This window comes from Peromyscus californicus, unplaced genomic scaffold (genome assembly GCF_007827085.1).
Source record: "Peromyscus californicus insignis strain IS unplaced genomic scaffold, ASM782708v3 Scaffold_5__1_contigs__length_169319896, whole genome shotgun sequence".
NCBI lineage: Eukaryota > Metazoa > Chordata > Mammalia > Rodentia > Cricetidae > Peromyscus > Peromyscus californicus.
The window spans coordinates 123,831,810-123,855,689 of record NW_026294573.1 but is presented as its reverse complement, the minus strand read 5'-3'; the positions used below and the strand labels follow the sequence as shown (position 1 = coordinate 123,855,689).

Genomic DNA, 23,880 nt, shown 5'->3' with positions numbered 1-23,880 from the left:
CTGTCTCATCAGCCAGGGTGACTCACACTGTCAAAGATTCTCCATAATCCCCATCTTACACTAAATAATGTTTGCAATGAAAGCATGAAGGATGCAACAATGCATCTTAAAATAGATAATGCAGCGTCTTCAGTAGGAGAGAACCTGATTTTAACCAATAGCATTCTAGTTGCTTGGGAGTCAGTGGTATGGGCTGATTGGTGTCTACCATATATTTTAGCTTCATCTAAATGTTTCCTTCAAGAAGTTTCCTTAAGAGGAGCATTCCCAAGGCGCTGTGCATTAGCTTTCTTTGCCCCAAGTAGAGTCCTGGGAAACTATTTCGAGCTCCAAGGATGAAATGCCCTGAGAATCCCACCCCAGAACATTGTAGTTCTGTCCTGAATAAACATTTGCTTTCATTTTAGATGTCAATAGGTACTTATTTTCTAGGCAGGGCTTCCTCGCTGGCTCTAGGGTGTCTGATTTCTATGCTGGATAATATGAAGGACTTAAAGCCCACAGCAGCTGGAGGTCCAAACAGGACCACACAATCCACTTCTCCCCGCAGCATGACACACATAGTAAGTGCTCAATGAAGATTTGCTACAGAAGTGGACAGATTCTCGGGGAAAAGACAAATCAAATTGCAAAGAAATATCCAAAGTCTGAAGTTTGACACAACATACTGTGCGAAGAGAGTCAGTAAATTACTCATAAAACAAACCACAGGTGGCTGAAATACAGGATAGTAATTTTTGTAGGCTCAGGTGGTTTATGCAGTCTTCAGCATCTCTTGATGGAATTATAGCCCCACAATTCAAATAGCTCCCGCTTCCTTGAAACACATATGGCATGGATATGAATTCCAAATCCTGGCCATGGTTGACACTGTGTGTCTTTACTGCTGAACTCTTCTGCTACCCAGTGAAGTCTCTTGACGGCACCTTCAGTGTAAGGTATGGTGATTTGAGATTAGCAAAAACACAGGCACATCCAGCGCTTTCTTTGTATTACCTTGTTTTCTATATTTAATTTGATAAAGTCACACACATGAAAATGTTATAGATTTCTCTGAGGTCTCAGAAGTTCGTTACTGGGCTGGTGATGTTGCTCAGGGGGTAAAAGCACTTGCTGTACAAGCCACGCAGAACCCATGGTGGAAGGAAAGAGCTATGCTGTGGGATCAGTGATATATGTAAAGACACACACACACACACACACACACACACACACACACACACACACCCCATAAACTTACCCACGCACACTACTAACAGTAAGTGGTGTAAAATGATTTTAGAAGTAAGTTCATTCCCGTTAGCTCTTGGCTCTTGCATCCTATAGGAAGTAGGGCAAGGTTAGTGACACTCCCCTTGGTTAAGTGCCTGCACACGTGGATGTCCCCTAATCTCTGCACACAGAGACAAAGGGAGAAATTCCCAGGCAGTGGGAGATAACGGACCCTCTGTTGCTTTTCCTCTCATTTTTTTCTATAAGATGAATTCCAACTTAAAGTCCCGTGGTGTTGCTTGGGTCCTCTTTCCTATGCTATCTGATGTAGGTAATAAAAATCTCACAGGTGTGACTGCAATAGCTCTGTGGGGTTGGTTTCCCCACTGAAGTTGGATGATGTCCCTGGGAAGCCTCATTTTGTGTGTGTTATATTTACTCGTAGACAATAAAGAGCCGAGAGGGAAATCTCTAGTTCTTCAAAATAGTTGCTGTTCTGTTGTTAATACGTCTAATCAAATGGTTCACGTCAACCGCACTCACCTGCCGTTCTTGGGTTCCCATCTGAAGAAGAGCACAGCACTTTAACTTTCTTTGTACTATCACTTTTGTCCGTCCTTCCCTGTGCGGCCTGTGCACGCACTGACTACCCCCAGCTCTCAATCACAGCTCTTGGTTTTTCTCAAGTTAAAAGAGAAGAGCACCTCATTTGCCTAACACCAAAGGGCTGTAGATATTTACAAATGTAGAAGGATGGCTTTCTGGGGACACTTTCACAGCCCCCTTGAAGACTTCCCAGTACTGGAGATCTATCACCTTTAATAAAACAAGCAGATCTACCTCTGGCTGGCTTTGCTGTGAGACTGTTGCTCCTGGGTTCAGATTCTACCACTCTTCCAAATACTTCCTGGGAAAGTCTCTTTAAGATGGTGCCATTCAGAACTGTGGAGTGATGAAACATTTATTTAAAAACTTGAGAGAATAATGACATTAAAGAAAAGCATTTTCTTTCCTTAGAATAAGGACGGTGCAATTGATATTTATCTATCTTTATGTTGAAATAAAGATACCACCAAAGAATTGACTCTTCATCAAACCTCAGTCACTAAGCTGGGGATGAGCCCAGCCTTCACCCACTTTCTGACACATGTGGGGATGTGTTCTAAGGCCTCGCTGATGGGGACTGGGATTAGCTGGTACCTGCTGTCTGCTGTTCTCAGTCAAAGGTGAGGTCACAGTACTAACTTTACATCTTATAAAATGAGCATGTGAAAGGGAACCAAATACTTTCTGGATGGGCCTGACAGTCTCATCTACATGGACAGACATTGGCACCTGCTCTTTCCAAGTTCAGCGTGGGAGGCAGCAAGGCCTCTGCTCCACCAGTCCCATTTCTTCCTTCTTGCAGCACCTTTGGCTCTCCTTACCACTGCAAGGTAATAGAAAGAAAATTCCCCATTAGTCTAAGTAACGGTTTCTGTGGCCACACATTTGTCTCTGATGTGAGATTCAGAGTACTCTAAGATTTCTTTAGCAAGTTGGCTAGCGAGGGCTGCTGAATCAGGTTCAGTGAGGTAGCCTGCCTCAGTAAATAAAGTAGAGAGTGGCTGAGGAAGAGTTCCCACATTCCTGACACCCGACATCACTGTCTGGCCTCCGTGTGCATGTGTGTATACATGTGGCCATACACACCTATACAGATACATACACAGACAACTACAGTTACCACACACACATGCACATGCTGAAAAAAAAAAGGAAGGAAAAGGAAATAATACTCTTGGCTGGGAGTGGTGATAAATGCCTGTGATCCTAGCATTTGGAAGGTAGAGGCAGGAGGATCCGGAGTTCATAGTCATCCTCAGCTACTTAGCGAGCTTAAGACTCTCAAAAAGTAGAAGTCTGTTTTGTTGTTTTCATTCTTCGTGTTTCTGTGTATTACAGAGATGAGCATTATGTATGGCATCTGAATATTTTTTAACAATGAACTATTTGTGTGTGGAGTTTAGTGAGCCAACTGGTTGGTTGCATGCACTGGCAAGCTCCTGCTGCAAGTAATTGGCAACTGAGTTTGTAAATATGTGGGGGACTAGAACATGTGGGGGTAAGATAGGTTGACTGTGCCATATGCAATGAGGACTTCTGAGAAGAGAAGCTGAAAAATGCAGCCAGGCTTTGTAGTGCAGGTGTGTAATTCCAGCTGCTTGGAAGTGGAGGCAGGAGGATTGCAGTTCAGGTTTTGCTCGGGCAGCTTAGTAAGACCTTATCTAAAAATTTTAAAAAAGTGAAATAAAAAGGCTGGGGATGAAGTTCACTGGTCGTATGCTTGCCCAGCACGTGTGAGGCCATAGTCCCACAGGACAAGGAAGATCCCTTAGTAATGTGCACCAGGAGGGAAGAGCAGTGTGTCCCAATGTTCGTTCCCTCTTTTCTGTTTGCATTGGTGCTCTCAACTTGGGTACCATCAACCTACATCCATAGCTCTTCCTGTGGGTTCCTCTGCTGGCTCCTCACCATTTACCAGCAGACTCAACTCCATAGCCTTCTTGTCAAATCTATGATCAAAGTTTTAAAGTTTTCATTCTCCTTAGGTCCTATGGGAACTTTCTTCACATGAGCTTTGTTCTCTATGTAGATAGCCTACTGCTCAAATTTGCATCAGCCTCCTAGTTACCTTCATGCCTCAGCTCTGTTTCCATTCTGCCAGCTTCTGTGCCCACCCAGTTCATCCTGCTCCAAGGAGTTTTCCTGTCCTGAGCAATAGTCCCATCTTAACTTCTGCAGCAAACATAGTTCCTCTGCCCACTTAGCACCCAGCCTATGTCTGCACCCTTTCTGTCCATCCCCAATGGTAGACGTGCTACATCTCACTGTATAAGTGATACACTTCCAGAAAAAACTAACGGAGTTCCTGAATTAAAACCAACTATCCCTTGCTAGGGGTGTGTGTGTAGGGTGGGGGTGTTGTCAATAACTATTTTTGTTGAAGGGACAGTGAGAATGTAAGGGAAAGGACACACGGGACTGTGATATGGTCTTACTACGTTGCCCAGCCTGGCTCAAAATCCCCAGCTCAACTGGTTCTCCTTTTAGGGACTTCCAGGTAGCTTGTGGAGGCTCCAGCCACCACTACTCCCCACTGCTCGAGTGACTTTGAAAGAAAAACCCATAGAACCTTGTGGTTAGTGACTTATCTAAGTTATTGTGCTTATTTTTATTTTTGTGCCGTTCAAACTCTTGAAACGATGGGTTCCATATACATCCAGACTCCTGGGCAAAGAACGTCTTCCTTTTATTTGTTCTAAATTGCCCTTTATACTGATGATCCTATTTAAAGCAGAAGGTCTATATGCCTTTTAAAGGTTAGGGCACTGTTTAGCCAGACACCCAAATATTTATACACAGAGATCTACATGAGTGTTGTCTGATTAATGCTTGTCTTCTTGGGAAAGCTGTGAATAATGTCAACATGAACTACATTATTCCTGCTAGGAATTCATCCATTTAGTTTAACTTGCATGTAACGACACCTGAAAGCCAGGAGCTGTTTGCTGAGTGCTGTTGCAATACTGTTGTAGCTCATTCATAACGAGTGGTGCTGCCGAATCTTCCGCATACCAAATGGGGGACTCGGCATGAGTGGGAAACTTAGGTGCTGCTGGAAATCCTTAATATGTGGTGGATATAAAGGGGGAAATGCGACGTCTCAGGCAAACCCTTGTTTGGACAAAAAGAACCTTTGATAATAAAATCGAACTGGAAGTTAAAACTATGGTCCTAACCACGTGACTTGCATTAGTGTCTCCGAGATTTCTTAAGAGAGCTCTGGATGGCACTTTGAAGTAGGCCAGCAAGGTCTGGTGGAGAAGCTGAGCTTCCCCCACTTCTCTTCTGACTATTATTATTACCTTTTAAATTGCCTGCTGTTACATGACTTTTCTGTGTGCATTTCCTTTCTTTTGAAACTTTTTCTTCCCCTGGTCATTTAGCCTGTGCAGACCCTTCTTTCCATGCTCCCCCTTCCTGCTCTCTGCCTCTAACCCCTCCCTGCCAGATGTCCCTTCGCATTGTAAGGTGTGGAATTTTGCAATGTGAGGGAACTTGGAGCCCTTACACTAGTCTTTTCATTTTAGAGGTGAGGCTGAAAAACCCAAGACAAATGAACTTACCTGCTGTGCTGATTAGTTAGAATCACCTGGGAAGAGGTACCCTCAATTGAGGGATTCGCTCTACCAGACTGACCTGGGGCATGCCTGGAAGCATTTTCTTTTCTTTTTAAATGCATACATACATACATATATAATTATATATAGTTATATAATTTTGATTATTTATATATAGAAATTGAAAAAGGCTTGTTTGTTTTTTCTAATTAATTTTTAAATTATAATATCATTTCCTCTTCCCTTTCTTCCTTCCAAACCCTCCCTTGTACCCTACTCCTTGATCTCTTTCAAATGCATGGCCTCTTTTTTGTTTAATTTCTAGCACATATATGTGCATATGTATATGTGTATACATATACATGCATACACACATACACACACATTCCTAAATATATAAATATAATAGGCTTAGTCTGTATAATGTTACCTGCATGTATGTTTTCAGAGCTGACCATTTGGTATTAGACACCAAATGGGTGTGCTCTTCCTTGGGGAAGACTATGTCTCACACTCTCTTAATTCCTTCATTCTTTATACTTATTTGTGTAGGGTTGAGGCCTTGTGAGATTCCCCCCTTCTACCTTAACATGCCATTTTCTTAATTAACGATTGATGTGAGAGGGCCTGACCCACTGTGGGCGGCCCATCCTTGGGCAGGTGGTCCTTGCCTGGTTGAGCAGGTTGAACAAGTCATGGAGAATAAGCTGGTAAGCAGCATTCTTCTATTCTCCAGTGGTCTCTTCCTCCAGTATCTGTCTTGTCTTCCTTCTATGATCGACCGTAAAGTATAAGATGAAATACCACCTTTCTTACCCAGGTTGCTTTTGGTCATGGTGTTTCTCATAGCAACAGAACCAAACTGGAGCACCTGCTTAACTCATGCAGATGATGAGTGATTGAACCCCAGGAAACCACCACACTACCTCTTAGTGTTGAAAGAGACTGGATGGCATCTCTGCTGCTCATCCATCCACTCCACACAGAAGGGATTTCCAAATATCCCAGCATAGACAGTGTGAGAACAGTCCCAGGAGAATAGCCCCCTTCTGGCTTATGTATATTACTATATTGCTGGAAAATTTTCAGAGAGACTTGTTGTTCTCACCGACCCTGCTTCTGACCACGGGAGCTACAATCAAGACTTCCATGTGAGTCTTTTTTTCTTTTCTTTTAAAAACATTTTGACAGGTTTTACTACATAGCCCTGAAACTAACTATGTAGACCAAGCTGGTCTGGACCCTGCTGAAGATCCTCCTGCTTCTGTCTCCCTAGTGTTGAGCTCTTAGACATGGCCCCTTCCACCACCTGCCTTGCTCTTGTTTTTTTCTCTTTTCTTTTGTCAGGTGACTAAATAGTCAGGTTCTCTTGTACTTTTCCTGCCCTCGTCACTCACACCTTGGTTCCTCATGCCATGTGGTTTACATTCCCTCTTCACCTTAGAGCCCTCATCTGGCTGATCCCAGCCACTGCTATCCTTGCATGGTGACAGCAGCTTAGGGCACGCTCCTTCAAGCAATATTTAGGCCACACAGACTATAAATCTCTGCTATCTATCCTGATCTGGGTTTTTATCCGGTGTTACTTCCCATCATGTGTGTTCGTGGTGTTGGTTTATACCGAGCTGGGTTTGAGTCACTTCTCATAATGCACATTCATGCTGTTGATTTATGCTGATCAGGCCTGCCTGAAATCTCCAAGTCTCTTTTTGCCAAGAAGCCAGATCCTATGCACTTCTCTTATCTGTTTGTGTTGAGCACAGTGCCCATATAGGTCTTAGAGGCATTTCTATAAAGTCTAATCATTCTGATGCATACCTGTTATCTTATCATTTGGGGAGCTCAGGTAGTGCCATCAGGGCTTTGAGGCCAGTGTGCCTGATGCTAAGAGGCTGGGTCTCAAGAAAATGGAAACCCCCTTTAAATATTCCTGGTTTTGTATCATTTCCCCAGCACTCTGGGTGCTTTATAGCTTACTTGTTCCTGTACTTCACATGCATGGATAGCTTCCTACTGGTGAGCAACCGACGTTGATCAGGGAGTAAAAATACTCTTGTGATAATTTACTCTCCACAATTCTATAATGAGATCTGTGGCAGGTCATGTGCTTCAGAGTGGAATGAACTATCCCCCATCTGGTTAGTTAAGATTCATTGGCTTACAAGCACTAGAATCATTTGGAAGAACTCCTTTGCATCTTACAAAGGTATAGGAAGGATGTTGTTTTCTAGGGACACATGACTGCCAATATCTTTCATTTACCTTTCAAAAACAAAAGTTTACCGTTTTGCCTCAGACCATGAACCTAATTTGGGCCAAGATTTGACTCCAGGTTTCCTCCTCCCCAGGTAAATTTTCTTTCTTCTAGATCTCTAATGCTGAAGGAAGAAGAAGCTTACTTTGTTGAAAGCATCATTTCAACTATGGCAGGATCATCATATCAAAGTCCACTTTTATTTTTACAAAGAATAGTTTTCCAATTTTACAAAGTAATATTAACAACTAAGAAAACATTTTTCAATAAGATGTTTTATTGAAGAATAGTTAACAAGTTTTGTTAGTTTATTTTGTGTTGCTGTAACACAATAACCAGTACTAGATAACTTATATCTCTTTATTCTAGTGGTCGGGGGGTTCATATGGAAAATCAATAGACTGATACTGAAACTCTAGTGGAGACCTCTTAGCTGTCTAGCAACACGGCAGAAAAGCAGAAAGAGGAGCAGCCATGTACCAAAGGGCCAGCCAAGTATGTTGAGCGGATTCACATTTAAACAAGTAGAGTTCCAAACTTTTTTCTCATTGATCCAGCATGGGGGTGAAGCTAGTACCCACTAGCTTGAAGGTTCTACCTCCACACCATCTTAGTTGGGGGCTAAGCTTCTAGCACATGAATCTTTGGGAGGAAAAATACCACAGAAAAATACTGAATAGTGTATATAAAATAAACAGCTATGGAATTGTTCATAAGAGACCATATATTTCCCATATACAGATGATCCATTGCTTATCATGGTTTAATCTATCATTTTTAACTTTGTGATGGTATGAAAGTGATATGCATTCAGTTGAAGCCATATTTTGAATTTTGAAATTTGATATTTTTCTGGAGTATTCATATGTAGACAATAACCTCTCAAGATGTGGTGTTCGATATAGTAGCCATGCCTGCCTATCAAGTACTTAAAATGTAACTACTGCAAGGGAGGCATTTTGAAATATAAGTGAAAAAAGATAAACATGGTGAGTGGCTTCCATACTGGAAAGTGAAGCTCTAGAATATGGGGGCCAGATGAGTGTCCTGCTAGGGACAGATACTGTCAGGTATGACTTCCATGAATTCTCTATTTGAAGAATTATTAATATAAGCTATTCCTATGCAATGCCAGCATAGTTAACCAAGTAAGAAAAAAAAATAATCTGCCAGTTTTTACATTTAATAGATTTAGAATCAAATGGTCTTGGGATGGAGCAGGCTCCCAAAGCAAGCTTTTCTGTTGTGGATGTACCAGTGGGATCAGAGTGGATGCTACTGAGCCGCTGCGTCAGCAATCGTGATATACCAATAAAAGACAATAGTAAATAAGATACTGTTTTATGAAGGTTCTTCCCTTTCCTCTGATTATTCACATATGCAGTTGCATTTTTGTAAGATTTCTGAAACTTCATTTACATTTTAAGAATGTAATAATTTTTAAAGTATCCGTTCTGGTTTATTTGCCTGTCACTAGTTAAGTTGCAAATGATGTAGGAGCCAACAGGGGAATCTTAAATCTTTCATTAGCACAGGCTGGTCTCCAGAGGGGCTGTGACTTGCACTTTGGATTTATTCCAAGTCCAGGAAGATATTTTTCAACATTCCTAAAGACAAAACCAATTCTCTTAGCCGCTCACGGGCCAATAGTCTTGTCTGTCCTCTTGAGAACAGGACTTGGGTTGCAGTGGAAAGGGACCCAGTGTCTGTCCCTGGTTTAGCCCTGCCTCCCCGCTATTGCTTGGAGCCCAGGTTGGTTTCGAAGTTGATCTGATCCAGGATTTTATAATGGCTCCAAGTCCCCGACCAGCAGTGCCCTAGAGAAGGTATAACCCCATGGTACAGCCCGGGGTTACTTTCTCCTAATCTTCCACCAGAGCTGGCCAGTCCAGGAGCCTAAGTCCAGGCTTGTGCCCTAGGAGAGTCATAGAAACTGTGACAAATCCAACTTTGTGTTCTCTCCTCCTTTTCATTTTCCTGAGGCTAAGAGTACAGCACAGATTTCCTTGGGGGTACTTTAATTTAGATAGAATTAGGCACCAGTGGGATGCGTGTGAGCAGGAGGAGGCACTGTTTTCTTTTCAGCAGTGGGCAGCATGTTTGGACTACCTTGTCAGGATAGGACCCTGACTCACCCACAAGAGGGCAGCAAATGATTTCCAATCTGGTTTTGGTTCCCTTAAAAAATCATTTTGCTTTGCTTCCAGAGAGCTTCTATTTAGTCAAGAAATAAAAATTTGCCACTGATGGGAGGAATGGGACCTGGCTTTCATTTCCCTGCACGTTCTTGTTAGCACAGCTTATCACTGGAGCGTGGCAAGTGTGGGCTGGTGGTCCCCTGACCCAGAGATGGGTGGAGAGTGCGCTTCTTTGTATGCTCAGCTTTTGAGGTCAGGGTTTATTCCCAGGGAAAGGAAGGCTTTTACACTGCATTTGGTAGTACCAAATACATTTATTGTTTTAACACCCCTTGTTCCTAAAGATCCTTCTCACTACACTGATTACCAAATTATTAGATGCTAATCAGTTGACAATTTACATCCCTAGGAGGCTGAAGAAGGGGTCTTGGAGGAGCCTTTTCCTTGTTGATCACAGGGTTGGACGTTGTCCTGCTAGTGAGTGTATATCATTACTCCTGTGTTTCCATCATGGAAGGCACAGACAGGCCCAGGCTGAATTATGAGTTTGGCCCTTCCCTGACATCCTTCCATTTTCCCTCTCTATGTCCTCCTGTCTCATGGGAGGGTCCTTCTACAGTCTCCACATTCAAATCAATGAATATTTATTAGGTACTTCTGCAGGAAAACCACTGGGTACATGCCTTGAGGGACATAAAATAATACCCACAAAAACTTACGTATTAGATATGTGTGCTTAGTTCATTTGCTGACATTTCATTATCCCCCAAACAATCCTATAAAGTAGGTATTATTTCTAATATACAAATGGAGAGATCGAGGCTGTGGGATGTTAAACAATTTGTCACTTAGCTTGTCAACAGAAGCAGGGACTTGAATGCAGACCTCACTGACGCCAGACCCTAACCACACTGCCATAGTCCTAGAAAGGCATTTAGTAGCAAATATCTTCTAAGTTAATGCAGTAGCTCTCTGATGTGGGTGAATGTAAGAAGTATCTAGTGAGTTTTTAAAGAAGGTGTGTGTGTGTGTGTGTGTGTGTGTGTGTGTGTGTGTGTGTGTGTGTGTTGGAATTTCTAGGCATTGGCATTTTGTAAAGGTTTCCAGGTGATTCTGAAACAGGGTTAAAAGCCCTGCTTTGATGGGTGGGAAAGGGTGTAGGATATGAAGTCCATACGTGAAAAGAAAGAGAGAAGTGTGTTTGTGTGTGTTGGGACTGCTTGTCAGTGTTGTTCAGTTGTTCTAGCGGGTAGATGACTATTCCTGTCAAGGTGAGCACCTTTGTGCAACGGTCCTCATCTAATAACAGCTATAAATAGCTCATTTTTAAGTGTCTGTCTTTATGTGCCCCAGTTCTTAGTTTACACACTTACATTAACCCTTCGTTAGTACTGTAATTACCATTATATGCTACTCATATAAATGGGTTCATTGTCCATCTCACCACAACTTAGTGTTAGAACTTAACTTGTCATCAAACCTAAGGTATGGTATGTTCTAAGATACAATACATTTTACATATGCTAAGAGGTAAAGGAAAACCATAACCAATTAACTATAAATCATCCTAAATTATGATTTTGCAGAGATAGAAAATGTGAAAAAACACATATCTTAAAGCTAATGAGATAGAGTGCATTCAGTGGGTGCATGACAGAATTTGTGGCCTTTTTTTATTCTATAGCACATGCTCATACACCGAATGAACATTTTCGTGAAAGTAGGTTAAGAGAGAGATCTGATCTCAAGGATTTTGGGGTATGCAATTGCTTTTCTACTGTTTTGGTAAAGATGCCAAATGTCAACGCATTGACAAGACATTTTTCTAGAGAAACTGGAAAACGTCAATGACAAGGTGCAGAGTAGTCTTATTGCCCTGGCCGCTGGTCATCTAATTCAAGAAGAGAAAGAGAAATTAGCTGTTTTCTAATAATTTTTCCTTTGATGGCTATAATTAGTTCATCATCATGTTTTGTTTTGGCTGGTAGAGATCTTGTGTCAGCGGTTGGTGCTCTTGGAGAAGGAAGAGCGAGGCCACTGTTGGAACAAATAGCAAGACAGACACTGGCCTCACTGCGTTGCAACCACTGGAGGACAGGTTCTGCATCTTAACTTCTTAGCCATAGCACCTGCTACAGAGTACAGCAACCATGAATGTGATGTGAGCTGAACTATGAGGACAGTGAAGGAGACGGGGTGAACCTAGATAAGCCCATATAATGTAAAACATGAAAGAAAAAATAAGGTCTTCCTACACGGCGCTTTTTGTGTGGTGGGAGATGGAGCAAACTGTGACAGGAAAAACTTGTGAACTGAAATTGTGACATGCTCACTGAGAAAAGCTTTCAAGGTGTTAATAAATGGTGAGAGATTCGGGAAGAGGGAGGCTGTTGTCTGATTTCTCAGACGTTTATGTGCAAGGATCTCCTTGCATACAGGGATTCTGATAAAATGTAGATTCTTATAGGCCTGGAGATCTGCATTTTTAACAAAGTCCCATGTATTGTACATACCTCCTGGGCCAGCAGCATCTTGCAGACAGGAGAGGCATGAGACATGTTTTAGGGAAGAAAAGAGTTTGTGATGCTCAGAGGTGGCACTGAGGAGCACTGCAAACAGGGTCCTGTTTCTTTCAACCTCACATTCAATTTTTTCCTGGTGTGTTAGGATTCCACCTCACTAGCAGCCTCCTTCAGATGGCCTCAGAGGGAAGCAAGGAGCTTTCTAAGTTTTGAAACTACTTTGAGATTGTGAACAGATATTTCTGTCATCTAGAATTTGTTTGAAGGTTGACATGATGTTTGAGGACCCCTAAATTGCCAACAGAGATGAGAAATTCTTGAACACACTAAAGAGTATCCCTTGCTGAGGGCTGTTACTTTTTCTCATTTTCCTCATATGTTGTGGCTCTCATTTCCCCAGCTTAAAGTAGTGCAAAGTCCCAGCTCTGTGTGATTACTTCCACTTCCAGAATATGCCCCTAGACCTCCCTGCTTACCACCATCCACCTGTGTGAATGAGAATGAGGATGTTACTTCTCCAAGGTGTGGTTGAGGAGAAGGATTTTGCTGCAGATATGAAGGAGAGTACAGCCAGAAATATCCGGAAAAGTCTAGACCTCACCGGGCCTTGAGGGGGGTGGGGCGGAGGAGCGAGAGAAGAAGAAAAGAGAGAGAGGAGGGAGCCAAGAGGGCAAAGAGAACAAAAGCGAGCCAAGAGCTGAGAAGTGAGAAGAACCAAGAGAGAAAGATGAACCAAGAGAACCGAGAGAGTGCACGGCCAGAATGGCAGGGTTATATAAGAAAGAGAAGCTGGGGGAAGGGAACGGAGGCCTCTAGGTTGGAGAGGGTTTTTTAGTGTTGGGGAGTGGGGTTCAGGGAGGAGCCACATATACTGTGAGCTTCACAGCGCTTCAATATGCTAATAGGTTGTCCCGGGGTTTTTTTTTTTGGACCGGACACCGGCCTCCAATGGCTCTGTGTAGGAGCTGCAGATCTCTGGCCTTTACCTTAGCTAAGCAGAGCTCTGTGTCTCCACCAAGATTGCTGGACCCCCTTCATGGTGAGAGGTGTAGACAGGCAGTAACAGGAGGGAATTGCCTACAGACCTATGGGCCCTCCCCACAGCCAGCCCCAGCCACTGTTCAGACAGGGGATATTGTAGCTAGAGTTTTCCTGCCTGGCCCACAGTCAGGATAAATCTCTGTCACCTGCCAGTCCCACAGCCACTCAAACCCAACCAAGTAAACACAGAGACTTATATTGCTTACAAACTGTATGGCCATGCCAGGCTTCTTGCTAACTGTTCTTATATCTTAAATTAATCCATTTCTATAAATCTATTCCTTACCACGTGGCTCGTGGCTTACCAGCATCTTCACATGCTGCTTGTCATGGCGGCGGCTGGTAGTGTCTCCCCCACTCAGCCTTCCACTTCCCAGAATTCTCCTCTCTCCTTGTCCCACCTATACTTCCTGCCTGGCCACTGGCCAATCAGTGTTTTATTTATACAGAACGATATCCACAGCAGGATATCTCCTGTTGTGGCATCTCCATCAGTATCTGGGAGATGGCAGTTAGGATCCCCAAATGACATATTTGGAGCACAATGTGGTGGTCTTTGTTTCATAGCAGTTATTCAGGTGTCTGCTTCCAAGCTTTATGAGCTGTGGTGTGATGTCTCTGCTGTATAGAAAGTGTTGATTTGTAACACTCATTTGCCGGATAATTGTTTTCTCCAATCTTCTGTTGCTGTGAACCATGCCATGGGAAACTAATACAGTATCTCCTTCCTCCATTGTGATCCAGCTTAGATAAGGAAACATGATTTCAGATCTTATCCAAAGCCTATGCAAACCACTTTGGTTCAGAAAATTGGTCTGCAAATCTTATGAAGTCCAGGATTTTCTTGGGTACTTACATAGTTTCAGGTGGGTCAAGAAATATTGATATAGTCTGCCCTTAAAATTACAACATGGGTTTCTGAAGCCAGCTGGTAATTGCAAATACTAGACATGTTATGAAATGGAAAGGAGGGAGTCTTAGATACTGTGAGCTCTAAGAGAACTTCTGTACTGAGGATTGAACATAAGGACTTATGTATGCAAGACAAGCGTACTATCACTGAGCTGTGTCCCAGGCCTTTAAAAAGTGTTAAGACAGAGTCTCAATATATAGCCTTGAACTTGTGATCCTCCTTCATTGGCCTTCTGAGTGACTGGATACAAGCCTCTGTCACTGTGTCAGGCTTAAAAAGGAACTACTACGTCATTTCCATTGGAGTTTTAAGGTCAGCCCTCTCTGATGACAAAGCATATTTCGCCCTCTGTCCAGCCTTCATATGGAAAACTTTACTTTCTCATGTTCTATAGGGTTCAAAGTTGAAGGCAGCCAGATTAGCTTGGTGAACTGCTGCATCTGCTGTGCTTGGTGGAGTTGAGGGTTTATGGTACTTATGGTGGCTAGGTACAGAGAAAACTGCAGTAGCACACGAACTGCTGATGCCTTGACTCGTTAGGGAATAAAACAGTGAAAACTGCCGAATATCCACCTTATTCTTGGCTTTGTGTAACCACCAGATCACATATTTCTTTCAGCTGACCTGAAAACAGGTGTTCTCTCTCACTGCACAGTGGAAGAACCAGGCTCAAACAAAAGAGGTCTCTCTGTCTCTGTCTCTGTCTCTGTCTGTCTGTCTGTCTGTCTGTCTCTCTCTGTCTCTCTCTCTCTGTCTGTCTCTCTCTGTCTCTCTGTCTCTCTCTCAAAATGGCATTGGAAGGATTTGCCAGTATAGCTGACTTCAACAGCAGCCAAAATTGCCTAGATGGCCTCTACCTCCAACCTCATCTATCCCTTTTTGCTCTCCTGTCTTGTTCCCTGATCCTTTTTTTTTTCTCTTAAAGGATTCAGAAATGGTGATAGGGATAGAAAGAGAAGGGGTAGAAAGAAAACCAGGAGAAAGTCTGTGTAAACTCAGGCTAATGCAATAAGGTTTTTTCATCATGATTTTCTAGGCTCCAACATATGAAAACATTAAAAATTTTTTATGTGTGTGAGTGTTTTGCCTGCATGGATTTATGTCCTCCACATGCATGCAGTGAACAAGGAGACCAGAGAGAACATTAGATCTCTGGAGTTAGAGTTGCAGATGGTTGTGAGCTAACTTGTGGGTGCTGGGAATCAAATCCTGGTCCTTTGGAAAAGCAGCCAGTGCTTTTAAACACTGAGTCAGCTTTCCAGCCCCTCATGAACATTTGAAAAAAGGATTAAAATTATGTGTCTGTGTAGGGCTATAAGAACATGAGTGCAATTGCCTCTAGAGATCAGAAGAATGCCTTGGAGCCTCTGGACCTAGAGTTATAGGTGGTTGTGAGCTGTCTGCTGTGGATTCTGGGAACGAAATTTAGGTCCCCTACAAAAACATTATATGATTGGAACCATTGAGCCACCTTTCTATCTCCTAAAGATAAAAAAAGTTGTGTGTGTGTGTGTGTGTGTGTGTGTGTGTGTGTGTGTGTATGTGTGTGTGTGTGTGTGTGTGTGTGTGTGTGTGTGTGTGTGTGTGTGTGTGTGTAGGCATGTGCTAGCGTTTTTGAAGGCAAGATGCATAGGATTCCATGGAGCTGGAGTTGTAGGCATTTTTGAGCTGCCTGACTGACATGGGTACTGGGAACTGAAGTGGGGTTCTTGCTTTGCCTGTTTAAATGGCACGGAAAAAGCAGACGAAGGAGAGGAGGGCATCTGGGGCTGCAACAGATTACAGTGGTGTGGGTGACACAGGTCACAAGGGATATACTTGTCCCGAAAGAAGGATCTTTGTCTTCTTTCATAACATTCAGACTTGATATGTATTTTGTCTTTTGTTGTCCTCATTTATAAGGAGCCAGACTTTCGGGGAAGCACATCTTTAACTTGGTTACTTCTATGCTCGGCCTCAAGGGTAAAGATGCTGCTGCTGCTGCATGTCTCACAAAACTGGGGACTTGAGGTCACACAGACCCTGGCTCTGGAAAAACAAGTATTCCTTCTAAAATCTTCTACAGCAACTTTGCTTTGCAAGGCAGCTTGTCTCCTTTCTTTGAAACTGGGCTTATTTGTTAAGCAAAGGCAGCACCATCACATCTTGCTGATGCTTGGAGCAAACATCAGTAGCAAATGATCCTCTTAAGCGAGCGCAAGTGGCTGCAGGCAATGCTGGGGGCTAGAAGTACAGAATGGACTAGAACCAAAACAACTGCTCAACCTCAATGCCACCGTGCATCAGAGGGACCCTTCAGAATACTGATGTGGGGAAGGCTTTTCAAACAGACAGCTGATGGATTGTGAGAGGGGCTGCTTGCCATACGAGCAAACTGCTTACCAACTGGGCACCAACCAACTCATGACTTCAGCTCTCCTCAATGTCTGGCTACAGAGAGGCTCAGCTGCTGGGGATCTGGCTAAGGGTATCAGAGGTGTGGACCTGAGCTATGCACATGCTGGCAGTATTCCTGTGCCCAGTTGGGTCATTTCCCTTCCTAACGGGAAGTCCTTGTTGCTGGGTGGTCTCTCTGTAATCCTAGCACTCAGGAGGCTGAGGTAGAAAGATCAATCCCAAATCTGAGGCCAGCGTAGGATACACAGCAAGACCTTGCCTCAGAAAAAACAAACCAGAAACAAATAAACCACCATCAACATTTTATTGCTAGGGCAAAATTTTCTATGTTTGGGGTCTGGAAAAGGAAATCCTTAGATAATTTCCATGCAATCCTTGATCAGTCTTAGCATTTCTGTGTGTTCCTTTAGGAATTCTCTTTCTGATAAAAGCCTAGGATAGGCCTCACTGCACAGAGAGAAGTGAGGGAAGACTGATGCCCAGTGGCACCTGCGTTACTAGGTTACTAGGGCCAGTACAAGTGGGACTACACAGGCATCGTGCTCCTCAATCCTAAAGTATTTGTGGAGCGCACGTGCTTTAGATGACTGCTGTAATGGTCCATGGGACTTGATGTTTTTGCTCAGTTCCCTTTTAAGTGGCATCATTAGGATCCTGTTTCCTTCTCAGTTTGTCTGGTTTCCAGCTCATGTTAGTTACCCTCCTGCAGGATAGGTCTTCCTGAGCAAACCACCAGTTTCAGTTCCTGGTTGATTCCTACCTCCAGTCAAGAGGGGTTCAAGGACTTTAAGGTTTTGTAGAAGATTGCCTTTGGCATGATTCTAGTCCTGATCTCACAGCCCAATTCTGATAGCTGAAATTAGGTGACAGTCCTAGGACATCTCACACTGTGCTTAGGTGATAGCTGAGTTTCACAAGATCCCTCTCCAAGGCTGTATGAGCGGTAACAATCGATAGGGAGAGAGACTCTTTAGCTGACTGAACTGGTCCAAATTGCGCAAGGATCCTTAGGGAGATACTTTTTGCAAGTTGTCACCCATTCTGGGGTAGAATTTTGTAGGATGCAGCTGCCTTAGAGTCACCCATAAGCCTGACTCTAACCCAGTAAGCTTACTGGTTCACTAAGGCAGACTTAGATTGAATAATTTCTTTGGTATGCTGTTGGTGTCCTATCTGCGATGAATAGATGTTTGCACACGTCTCCCTAAGAAATGTCACCCAATGGGAACTAAAGACCAATTTACTGTTTTCACCTTGTAGAAAAAAAACCCATTTATGGTAATTTTCTCTTTAGTTTTTGTATTATTGGTCTATGCATGAATTTTTCTTTCAGTAATCTTAAATTTAACTTGATTTTTCCAGTGTAGGAGCTGTGTTCTTACTAGATTCTTCTCTGCTCTCTTTCTCCCTGGGAAACTTTCACTTGTTGATGGTGAACATTAAGAAATGTTCACTCTTCTGATGCCTGTGGAGACTGAGTTTCTCCTATGTCCCATATTTCTCCTGATCTGCTACCTTGATAGATAACATGATTTCTTGTTTTGGATCCAACTCAGAATATTCATCCACCCATCTGTCCATGCATCCATCCATGCATCTGCCCATGCATCCAGCCATGTATCTTTCCATGCATTTACCCATGTATCTGTCCATGCATTCATCCATGCATCTGTCCATGCATCTATGTATCTGTCTATGCATTCATCCATGCATCTGCCTATGCATCTATCCAGGTATCTTTATGTAGCTTAAGTTTTCCTGCCTGGCCCACAGTCAGGACAAATCTCTCTTACCTGCCAGTCCCACAGACGCTCAGACCCGACCAAGTAAACACAGAGACTTATATTGTTTACAAACTGTATGGCCGTGGCAGGCTTCTTGTTAACTGTTCTTACAGCTTAAATTAATCTATTTTTATAAATCTATACCTTGCCACATGGCTCGTGGCTTACCGGCATCTTTACATGCTGTTTGTCATCGTGGCGGCTGGCAGTGTCTCTCTGACTCAGCCTTCCACTTTTTAGCTTTATTTTCCTCCTTGCCCCGCCTACACTTCCTGCCTAGCCAACGGCCAATCAGTGTTTTATTTATTGACTAATTAGCAACACATTTGTCATACAGAACATCCCACAGCACTTCCCCCATTTTTTTTTTCAAAAAGGAAGGTTTTAACCTTAACAAAGTAAAATTACATATAATTTGGGAATTTGGGCGTAGCTTTTCTTACTACTTTCTGCTGGAGGGGGGCGCTGTATCTTATGGGGAAACAAAGAAAATTTTAGGATTATGGAATAGTCCATGAGGCTGTATTGTCTGAGCCAGATGCCTTTAAACCGTTCTGGATGTTGGATCATCTGGGCCATGGTGTCATCAAAGACCTTTTAGGGGGTCTTGGCTGGTCAAACCTGATGTATCTTAAACTGGAACAAATCCATAGCCTCTGGCTTTCTGTGGAAACAAAAGCAGAGTCTCCTTTTCAAAGTAACATATCCTTATATCCAAATTTTGAAGTCAAGGTACCTTTAAAATATACATTTTGGCATAACTCAACAGCTTTTATAATCAAATGTTTTTTTGCAGTTAAAAGTCCCAAAGACAACATAATGCAGATTCTCTGTGTAATATCCATTTTTATGTGGCTTATTTTTTATATTACCTTTACTGTTTCTTTAAAGACTTTATTTTTTAAAACTATGTATTTGTTTTTATAACTCTATATATTATCTTTTGTGTCTCTTTTAAGCCTACGTATCTTTTACATATATTGTAAACTATTACATCTGAATCTGTTTTATTGTGAATCTATTGCCTTAAACTGCAGCAGCTGTGGCTGCTGGATCCGCCCACCTCAGTTTCCCAACATGGCTGTGGTTTACCGCCAGCTCTGGGAGCTATCGTGGGTCTATGCTTTTATTCAAGCAGCAAGTAGCCCAGAAACCCTTTTTTGTTTTGTACTAGCAAATGTTAAATCCACCATGTAGCTTAATGTGTCATTTGTAGAGGCCTCATTCCCGCCATACTGCAGGTCGAGCACGCACTCTAGGAACCCACCAGTAGCTCAAACAGGCAGCTGCCGCTCATTTGAGAGAGACAATTAGGAAGCTGTTTTTAGCTCCGTTTTAGAATCTTTTTTTTTCAGTTTTTAGGTGGAAACTCTTGCCCCACGTTGGGCGCCATTTGTTGCTAGAGTTTTCCTGCCTGCCCCACAGTCAGGACAAATCTCTCTCACCCGCCAGTCCCACAGCCGCTTAAACCCGATCAAATAAACAAAGAGACTTATATTGGTTTTAAACTGTATGGCCGTGGCAGGCTTCTTGTTAACTGTTCTTACAGCTTAAATTAATCTATTTTTATAAATCTATACCTTGCCACATGGCTCGTGGCTTACCGGCATCTTTACATGCTGTTTGTCATCGTGGCGGCTGGCAGTGTCTCTCTGACTCAGCCTTCCACTTTTTAGCTTTATTTTCCTCCTTGCCCCGCCTACACTTCCTGCCTAGCCAACGGCCAATCAGTGTTTTATTTATTGACTAATTAACAACACATTTGTCATACAGAACATCCCACAACATCTTTATATGCATTTACCCATGTATCTGTCCATGAATTCATTCATGCATCTGTCCATGCATTCATCTACCCATCTGCTCAATCACTTATCCATGCATCTGCCCATGCATTCATCCATACATCTTTCCATGCATCCATCCATCCATGCATCCATCCATCCATCCATGCATCCATCCATCCATAAGTTAATGAATAAGTAGCCATGACATTCTGGGCATTATCTTCTGTGACTTTGAGTTCACATCATCCCTGGCAAGCTGGGTTTCCTTTTTGTGATTGTAATAAAGTCTGCCCTTAAACTCTGTTCAGAGGATCCAGACACAGCTTTTCTTTCCTGATGCCAATCAATTCTTTTTAGCTGCCCTGCTGCATTGTACCTTTACTGGGATTTGTTTGACCACAAGTGACAGAACCTGGAATTCAGTCTTCAGTTTTCTTTTATTACTTTGATCATTACCATAAACTATTTAATTTGCACTTAAATTCAATTATTATTATAACTCCATAAAATTTCTTCAACTTTATTTATTAAGACATAGGACAATGCCATAATTCCAGTATGTTCAAATTACTTCTAAGCTCTATATCTAGTTCTTATTATTCCCACTCTACTTTTGTCTTGATAAATTTTAATATTGTATCCCAAGAAATTTTGTATCATTTTATTAAAGCATATCATATTTTCAAGACTTCTATGAATGGGAAAAAACAAGGTGAATATTGTCTTACTAATTCACTAGGGAATAACAAAACTGGAGAGGAGGGCGTTCAGTCCTCTCTCTTTGGATGACTGAACAGGTGATTATGTTGGAGCTTTGCATAAACTCATTGTTTAAAGTTATTTCTTGTGACGTTATGGGTATTCTCAAAACAGTAAAATGAAGGAAAATGTTGAGAAATTTAAGAAACTTAAAACTATTTGGCTTATGGGAGTAGGAAAAGACATTTGGTGTTGTGAAATTCTGGTGAAAAAATTCTTTTGTTCTTAAAATAATGGGACATATAATAAATTGGTCCAAATGTAATTGAAGTACTAAACTGAGAGAAGAGGTCAAATGAGGAAAGATTGAAGGGAGGGGAATTAGTACGTTTTGAGGAAGATGATTGGACTGAAGGTAGCGCTCCTGACGAGGTCCTTGGGTTGCAGTGAAGATTTGAAGACAAGCAGGTCCCACAGGTGTAGTGGGCACTTTTCATTAAGTGTCTAGACAGAGTGTTCTAAACGGGCACATGGACGGTTCCTCTGGGTAGACGTTAGATGAGGTGGCTGAAAGGCATTTCTATCATCTCCAGCCCTCCGTGCTTAGCTCTGTAGCGATTCACTTGATTTCCAAATGAAGTGTTTCTCCCAGGCAGTCTTTGATCTGCATGCCAGCTTCACATCGGATTGCGGGCTGGTCTCCTCTCCTTGTGTTATCCTACCTTGTTTCTTCTGGACTGCGCGCACGTGAGCGCGCGCACACACACACACACACACACACACACACACACACACACACACACACACACTTGTTTCTTTAAAATGTTCCACATGCATTCACTTAAAGCAGTTATATATGATGTTTAGAAAATTCAAAATTCTGTGTGGGATCCGATTGATTTAGTTTCTTTAGCTTTAAAAAATAATTGTTTACCCAAGACCTGTCTGCTGACTGGTGCTGTTTTCTGTGTTCTATATTATAGAATGGTATATGTTAATTATTATGGAATAGCACTGAAGTATGTATATACTTTGAATGGTTACAATCATTGATCTTCATCAAATTTAAAATTACATTAGGTTCTACTTATTAAGTATATACTAATGGTTTTCTTTTTTCTTTTTGGTATTTCGAGACAGAGTTTCTCTGTATAGCTTTGCACCTTTCCTGGAACTCACTCTGTAGCCTAGGCTGGCCTTGAACTCACAGAGATCCACCTGGCTCTGCCTCCCAAGTGCTGGGATTAAAGGTGTGCACCACCACCGCCCAGCTCATACTAATGGTTTTCAAACTTGGATGCTACATCCCATAATCACCTAGCTTTAATTTAGCATCCTAGTTCCACACCCCAATTTGACTGCATGAAGCTCTCAGCGGATGGTACCCAGCCATCATATTTTTTAAGTTCCTTAGATGATTCCAAACTAGTGAAGTTTGAAAACCCTGATGTAAAGCCTCACTATGGAGAGCTTGGTCTGCAGACCTGCAAGTAGTATGGGGAGTTATGGATATCTTGTTGGAACTCTCAAGCCCCATTTCATTCTTTATGAGTCATAGTTTGCATTTTCTCAAGACCCAAGATGTTTCAATATGCAAAGTTGTTGGAGCATACATAAACATTAAAGAGCACTCTGCTAACCCTTTCCCCATTCGTTCATAAGTGGTTGATCAAGTTACCATAGTACACTGTGCAAGCAAGGGATCAGTCCATGATACTTACAAAGCAGTATTTCAGTATTATTTTAAGAGGAAATTGGGGGCCTGTGCAGGTCAAGTAGTTCCAAATGGGGTCAGTCAGGATTTGAATTCTGATCTCTGTTATTCCAAAGTAGAACCTTTCCCACAATGTCATACTGCTTCTCAGTATACTATAGTTTTTGATATTTTTATATCAAACCAAGTAAGCAATACTTTCTAAGTCTTCATCGTACTGATAAAATGTTTGAATCCAATTATCAGGGATGGAATTAAGGGCAGTTACGTGGTGGTGAAACAGACAGTTTGGGGTAGTTGCCCAGTGAAGTGAAGAGCTGTTTTTCAGTTACTAATGCAGAAAGTAGAAAACAAGACAAAAATATTCCCCCTTGGTTATGAGTGAGCCCCAGGGGACACACTGAATATTCATTTTAAAGAGGGAATATTCTCAGTTATATGGGGGCTCTAGTGAGTCTGACTTCAGGTAATGGGTCTGGAAAAACCGTAGTTGCCTGTAGGGTAGCTTCACATAATTCTACGAGCATTCTTGTCTTCTTGTCTGCCTCAGGGGCATCATTCTGAGGCTACTTGTTCGAACATTTTGTGTAAGCAATTCACAAGGACTGTGGTAGCTGGGATGTGAGGGATATTTGATATGACTGGAAATGTGCTTAGTGATGTATATTGTATGTTCTGGTATTATTTGAGCTAAATAACAGGAATGACCTGTCACTGTAACTCTCTTCCACATGCCTAACTCTTGGCTCTCTGGTGTCAGTTTCCTTCCCAAATCCAAGTTAGTTTTAGTGGATCATTTCTAAGCTATATTAAATAAAGTAAAGTGGAATTGGAGAAATAAACCACACCTTTTCATATAATCCTAAGTAGTCGAAAATCATAAATGTGCAATTGCCTTTAAGATTACTATTTAAAATTTGCTTCTTCAGACACATCATAGCTTATTTCACCAGCATTATCTCTTTGGACATTCTACTTTTTCTGATTTTAATCTCAACATTGTTTTTTATAAACCTTTGTTCTGACTGTAAGACTTTCTTTAGGATCTGTTTTACAAGTAGCGGTGGTGTGTCAAAGACTATAAGGATTAAGATTAGAAAGGAACTGGATTCATTTATGATAAGAAATGCAATTCATCAAAAAGACTATCCATCAGCATATTCGCTGCTTGTCGCAGAAAAGTACAGACATTTTGAAGGCTCATTATACTCACTGTAAAGTTGCCTTCTAGGGAGTTTACACCAGTGTGCATTTGT

General features: G+C 42.1%; 1 pseudogene; it reads right to left on the bottom strand.

Moving 5' to 3' along the window:
- Positions 1-23,880, bottom strand: part of LOC128097047 (wee1-like protein kinase 2) — a 76,479-nt pseudogene that overhangs the window by 9,111 nt on the left and 43,488 nt on the right.